Source organism: Hemicordylus capensis, chromosome 6 (assembly GCF_027244095.1).
Source record: "Hemicordylus capensis ecotype Gifberg chromosome 6, rHemCap1.1.pri, whole genome shotgun sequence".
Classification (NCBI taxonomy): domain Eukaryota; kingdom Metazoa; phylum Chordata; class Lepidosauria; order Squamata; family Cordylidae; genus Hemicordylus; species Hemicordylus capensis.
In genome coordinates this window covers 56,235,764-56,242,673 of record NC_069662.1, presented here as the reverse complement: position 1 = coordinate 56,242,673, position 6,910 = coordinate 56,235,764, and the positions used below count along the sequence as shown (strand labels likewise).

Genomic DNA, 6,910 nt, shown 5'->3' with positions numbered 1-6,910 from the left:
ATTTATCTATTCTGCCAGGCTTTTAGGGGTGTGTGTGTGTGTTTCCCCCCGCTGTTGTTGTTTTAATTATGTAAACCGCCTCAAGTCTAAGGGAGTCAGGCAGTCAATAAATTTGGTTCTGCTGTGCTGTAATTTACACCTTTTAACTAGTTGGGATAGTTAGCAGAGTCTACATTGGGCCAGGAGAAGGAGAGGAAGGCGGTGACAGATGACGGGTGGTGGTGGGGGCCCATTTTAAAAACTTGTCTCTGGGCCCAAGCCAACCTTGTTACGCCCCTGGTTTCAGCAACAAATTGACATGCCTATATATCTCGAATCAATCTGTTTTTCTTGTAACAGAAAGATATTGTCTTTCAGAGTTTCTTATGGCCACCAACAGAGCCCCGAAGCTTGCCGCACAACAAGCACTCTTGGACGCATTTCAAAAGATCCTGCTTGTTGTTCTAGGCAAGGCCTTTTCCTTTTTATAATAAAAACACTTTTAAAAATCCTACTTCTATCCCACTCTTACATGGGGTTCCAAATGGTCACCTGCTTAGTTGAGTTTCTCCCAGACCATTTTCTGAGTCCGAGGTGGAAGAGCAGAGACACAAGTTACTGGCTTTAAAGCTTGGGATCTTCTCCAAGGATGGTGAAGAAGAGGCAAGTTGACTGCGAATACTTGTTCCAGCTGACCCATTCAGCCATACCTTGCAGCAGGAATAAGATCTGAGTCACTGTCTCTACTCCCAATGCCCCTAGTGGTCATTAGGACAGTTGGTGCAAAAGGTCGATGCGTTGGAACTTCATCTCCAACACTAACTGGCAACCTTCCCCTATGAAGGGATGCTGACATGTCAGGACGATCATAGGGAGAGCAAGAGCGTTAACCTCTTCTTGACTATCGGGATTGCTGCCGATAGCGTCTCCTATATGCTGTGTCACACTGGTTCTCAGCCTCATCTGCGTAAGCATCCTGATAGCGCCCCCTGCCATCACTGCTCTCATGGACACGTTCATCTGTTAAGGTGTAGTTAGTCATAAGTAGGGTAGTACTTTAATGAGTGATATGGTGAGAAAAACCTGGGTCTATGGTCAGCTTATTCGCAGTCTTCTACAGAGTCCCCTGATTACCACTGATCAGGCTTTGAGTCAGAAGGGTGACCCACGGAGTCCCATTCTGAGGCTCTAGAGCCCAGGGTGTCACGTTCCCATCGGGAGGTTCCCGCCTGGGTTCTATGAAGAGTGGCTGCACCAAGCGATTGTCGTTCCTGGAGACCGAGAAGGCGCAAGCTGTACAGCAGCTGGAATCTGCTCCGTTCCATGCTTTCAGCTCCGCTTGTCCTGCTTTCCCCTCAGGCTATGCTTTGCCGGCTGCACATGCATGGCTTTTGGAATGGCCGATTCCCGGCCCTGCAGTGCCAGCTCAGATTGCTTTCCTTGCCCTGAAGCCAATTGGGTCTTATTTATATTCTTTTTGTGTGTTTTCACAGCGGTAGAAGGGGTTTGGATAACAGAGTGGACTAACCGAGTCACGGGAGTCAGGGTCTCTGTTGGAATGGTATGTGGCACCAGTTGCACCTCAGGGGCTTTCTGTGGCACCGTTATGGGGACTGACGCAGAGGAGGCAGAAGGAGTCCTCAAGGGAGTCCCAGGCCCTCCCGGTGGCAGGGGAGCCACCGCGGTAGACATAGCCCATTCAGCTGTAATGTCAGTTTTGTCCATAGAATCTGCCAAAAGAGCCCATTCCCATAAGTGTAAGTGGAGGCGGGAGGCCCTATTCCTTCTCACTTTCCTTGAGAACTTCTGGCAGTGGGGGCAAGATGCAGTAATATGTGACTCATCCAAGCAGAATAAACAAAAATTATGACCATCGGAGGAAGGAAAGGCAGACCAGCACTTTGAACAGTGTTCAAAGGCCAACACACCAAACATCCAGCGGGATAGTTTCCCTCAGCATTTACCTCAGTCAGAGGGACAAACTGAGGAAAAAACTAAACAGGAAGAAAAAATAAAATACGCAAAATGATAAAGATAGTAGTATTGCATAGAAGGACAGAAGGAATAAACCAAAACATACCTAATAGTCTTTTATTTTCTTTTTTAAACAGAAAAGCCTGTGAGTGATCCAGAGATGTCTATTATCCGGCAGACAAAAAAGAACTGAGGAGGAGGGTGTGCATGTGACCAAGGTGTATGGAGGGGGTGGAGCCTAACTACCTAGCTGAAGGCAGAAAGAGAGAGAGAGAAGCTTGTGAGGGTTCCGGATGCTTCTGTACGCTGGCATAGAAGCCCATCTGTGTGATGGACAGAGACCACTTAGAAGAACTAATATTTTCTCGCCAGAATGCTGAGGAGATTACTAGATCTACATTTGCCAAATAGATTGATAACTTTTTTAAAGCATGGGCAACACTGAGAGTTTGAGCTTGGAGTGGGGGATACATATGGTAATACAATAAGAATTAATGCAGATACTTAAATATCTTTTGTCATTTTTATTAGATATACATTCAAAATGGGGCAGGGGGTAGGGACTTCAAGATGAGATGGAGAAGCTTAAATCTCAGATTTTGTATGGGGGTGTTATTATGTAACCATGCAATTTCCAAGACCCCAAATATATGGGTGGGTTGTAAAGATTGTCATTACAATTCAGCAAAGGACATTGATACCTGTGAGCAGCCTTCTGCATGCGTCATTGACATGGAAGGAGGTGTGCATTCACACTGTGACACTTATTCAGGCTGGATATTGAACAGGCTAGATCCCCTTTGTTTTCTGTGGAAGGGGATGCACATCTCTGTCCAGACTTGTTGCTCATGACAGCAGCTGGACTGGAATTTGAGTGCAGGATGAAAGTATAGTGCTAATGCCCAATCCGTTAAGACAAAAAGCGAGGCTGTGATCCTGTCTATGTGATGTTCTTAAACTTTCCTTCACCTCTCCAGGATTTTCAAGGGCAACAGTTTGACCAAACTTCAGAATACTTCTCTGGAGGGCTTGCTTTCACTTACACATCTGTAAGTTCTCATTTCTAGGAGTACTGTGATTGCTGACTCTCTGGGTCAAAACTGCGCATCCATATGTGATTTCCTTCCCAGGGTAAATGGCAGCGGGGCAGATTTTTGTCAGCATAGGGGGGATGGGCTAAGCCTCCTCCCTCACTGTGGTCTTGATCCAGATCAGGACACACCTATTTCAAATGTAACAATAAGGTTCTTCTCTAACCTAGTCTGGAACTCAGTTTTGCAGTAAAGTGGCTGGTATTGTTGACAGTACAGCTGACTATACCGTTGGCAGTAAAGTTGACTCTACTTATTGAGACCAAGGATGGCCAACTGGAACTGTTGCCAGTTCCCAGGGCAATTTTTACATGGCCTTACAATATTTTAATCAATGGGTGACAAAAGGTTTGCTGACAGTTTCATGCATAACGAAAATAACAATATGTTCAACTCATAAGAAACAGAATTCTTCTATGCAATTACATCTGTCTCTGATCTTGGATGTAGCATGTCTAGAACATGTTAGTAGCTGACATACTGCACAAGGTTATATATGCTTTGCCGTGTAATGTTTGAGCAGTTTCACAAGAGCACTGCTGCACTAAATGCAAGAATTGTACAAACACGGTTGTGCAATTGACAACCATTATTTCCACTTTGTGCAACTACCTTTGTGCAGTTCTTGTGTGCATGAATGTTACTTTCCAAGGCGTTACATTGCAACATTGCATAAGATGTCAGCCACAGTGTATATATATGTGTGTGTGTGTGTGATGCTGTGTCTGAATGCATCAGTTTCATAACTAAGGAGCCTTTTCTGCTAGACGACACCAGCTTTATTTTGTAGCCTGACCACTCATGATGGGATTAGGTTGTGCAGCAAAATACATTCCAACTTTCTTATTTTTCCCGGCCATACTGACCACCACCTGGGGAATAGATTGGCCCTTGAGAAGACAGAAGTTGGCCCCTTCCAGCTTAGACAGGACAATCCTGCATTGTAGAACTCTGGATTTCCATCTAGAAAATGCAGCTCTGGCACAAACGAACTGTTTGACCTTGGGCAAGTTACTCTTGGCTTTGCTTTTCCTGCTAGTTAAAATGGACTCAGCAAATGGGATTGCCAGTGACCCGCCCTGACATGGTGATCATGAGGGTAAATGAGTCTGTACATACCATACCAATTATCTATAAACTTCTTTGTGGGTGTAAACCAAACTGTCGCTTTCTTAGTGTGGATTTCTATAAATAATTTTATTTTATTTATTTATTTATTTATTTATTTATTTATTTATTTATTTATTTATTTTATTCTATTTTATTCTATTTTATTCTATTTTATTTATTCTATTTCTAGACCGCCCTTCTAAAAATGGCTCAGGGCGGTTTACACAGAGAAATCATAAATGAATAAGATGGAATCCTGTCCCCAGAAGGCTCACAATCTGAAAAGAAACATAAGACAGACACCAGCAACAGTCACTGGGAGTACTGTGCTGGGGGTGGATAGGGCCAGTTACTCTCCTACTACTAAATAAAGAGAATCACCATGTTAAAAGGTGCCTCTTTCCCAAGTTAGAAGGGGTTAATGAAATTATATGGCTATAGAACTTCCAAAAAACTATTAAGGTTCCAATCTTTCTTTCTTTTTAAAGTTTACTTAAAAATACGTTCTATTGATTTCAGTGGAAATTCCAAATAAGGTATGGTTAAGATTTCAACTAAAACATATATGATTACAATTGCCAAGAACCAATTGAAGAATTGTGAGCTGTTGAGGAGCTGGCTAATTGTGGGAGGCCAAGAGAGATTATTATCTCTTTCTGGTCTTGTTTATTTTAACATAACTCATGGGATTGTTTCATTTTTCCAGGAACAAAAACAAGGGTGAAGCGATTCTCATCACAACCTGAATTGCAGCCACTTCCCTTTAGTTCCTTTGTAACTGCTAACATCAGCCCTCCTGACAGTCAGTCATGCCTCTATCTTTTTGAAATCAGTGGGTCTAACTATACTCCACGTGATATCTGAGAGAGTGGCCAGCTTTCTTAGTGGCCCTTGCTCCTATGCCTTTAACAGTGCTTGCTCTGCTGACCTTGCAAGTAATGATATTTGTCTCCATGCCATTAAATGCTTCACCTGCTATTTTCTGCAGACCAAGCTGCTATTACGAGTATGAGAGGAGGCCAAGCAGCAGAGGCGGATTAACGTAGTAGCAAATGTAGCATTTGCTACGGGCCCTGCATTTTTGAGGGCCCCGCACGCCCGACTTCCAACTGGGAATTAAAGTTAAAACTTTACTTGTTTTATTTGGTCCATGTTAGATCAAGTATCCCTTTTCTGCTAAATGTGCGTTTTAAGAGAAGGTCCAGCGCAGCATCTGTCCAGTGGCTGTTGCTGGTGCCTACCACATTTTTCTTTTTTGAGTGTGAGCCCTTTGGAGACAGAGAATTACATTCTCACACCAAGCTCGCAAGTTTCTAGTAATGCCTTGTTTGCTGAGCCTCAAAGCCAAACTGGACACCCATACATGCAGTTCTGAGCAGGAGCATGGAAGATCTGTTCAGTTTGGGGGGGGGGGGGTGTAGATTGTTGTCCTCTATTAAAGCTGACCAGTCCAGGCCAGTGGCACTGGATGAGAAGAGACAAAACAGATAAGCTGAGTGAGAAAGGTGGAGTTTGACACACCTTTGTCATCTCCCTAGTTTAATCATTGCTATGTGCTCTTTTAAACAGGGACTTGTCAAGTAATAAAATCTAGACCATTGAGATGAATTCATGTGAAGCTGTCCCCTTTGTGCAGCTTATGTAAGTCATTAAGAATAAAGACAATAAATGGGGATGGGATGGGGGAGCATGGGTGGATTAGGTTTCCACCCTGTGGCTCTGGTCCTCCATCTCCCAAGCTTCTGCCCTAGAAGCAGTTTCCCCCCCACAACCATTTCTAAAACCACGAGGGTTCTGGGGGTCAGGCCTGCTGCTAGGGGCCACCATTTCTAAGTGTGGAAGCTTGGCCCATAATTCCAGGTCTGTGTGGAATTGGGTTACTCATTGGTGAGAGATGCTGTGTACTGTGCATGTGCTTCTTTATAACTCTTTTACATTTTTCTGGCCTGCGCTCAGAGTCAGAAGGAGATTGACTAAGCATCTGGCCCAGGGACGTAGCCACCATTGGACAAGGAGAGACCAATGTCCCTGTGCCACTGCGTCTGGGGGCCACCACGGTGCCCCCCAGCCCCTCTTACACCTAGCCAGTGAATGAAGCTCTCGTTCCAAGCGAGAGAGAGGAAGAAAGCATCCAGCTGGCAAACAAAGTGCTGGCTGGGAGCAGACAAGGCACATGTCCCCCTTCCCAGAGCAAGCATATTCCCTGTGTCAGTGTGCATCTGACGCTAATACGGGGGGCATGGCTGGCACATGTGCAAGGGCAGCAGCCTGTCCCCGAGCCTGTCCGCCTGGATATATGGGAGGTTAAAGAAAAGGGTTTTTCAGTCAGAAGCTACAGCTTTGAAGGAGGCTTCCTCCAGTGCACCTCTCTTTTGAGAAGTTATTAACCGCTGATGCCAGGGCTGGAAACCTAGGCTCGAAAATGATGCGTCAAAACCTGCGGTGTGGGTATGCAGACATCAGCTCAGAAGGAGATTGACTAAGCATCTGGCCCAGGGACGTAGCCACCACTGGACAAGGAGAGACCAATGTCCCTGTGCCACTGTGTCGGGGGGGGGGCACCAGGGTGCCCCCCCACCCCCTCTTACACCTAGCCAGTGAATGAAGCTCTCGTTCCGAGCGAGGGAGAGGAAGAAAGCATCCATTTGGCGAACAAAGTGCTGGCTGGGAGCAGAGAAGGCACCGCATGTCCCCCCTAGCCACATGCCCCCCCTCCCAGAGTTAGCATGTTTGTTCCATGTGTCGGTGTGCATCTG

The 6,910-nt window shown here is 45.4% G+C and overlaps 1 long non-coding RNA gene across 1 annotated transcript; it reads left to right on the top strand.

Annotated features, from left to right (window-relative positions):
* Nucleotides 1-1,471: 1,471 nt before the first annotated feature.
* On the top strand, nucleotides 1,472-2,462 carry LOC128330711 (uncharacterized). Its single transcript, XR_008310220.1, has 2 exons — nucleotides 1,472-1,540; nucleotides 2,091-2,462. It is a non-coding gene; the product is annotated as an uncharacterized LOC128330711 (long non-coding RNA).
* The last annotated feature ends 4,448 nt before the right edge of the window (nucleotides 2,463-6,910 follow it).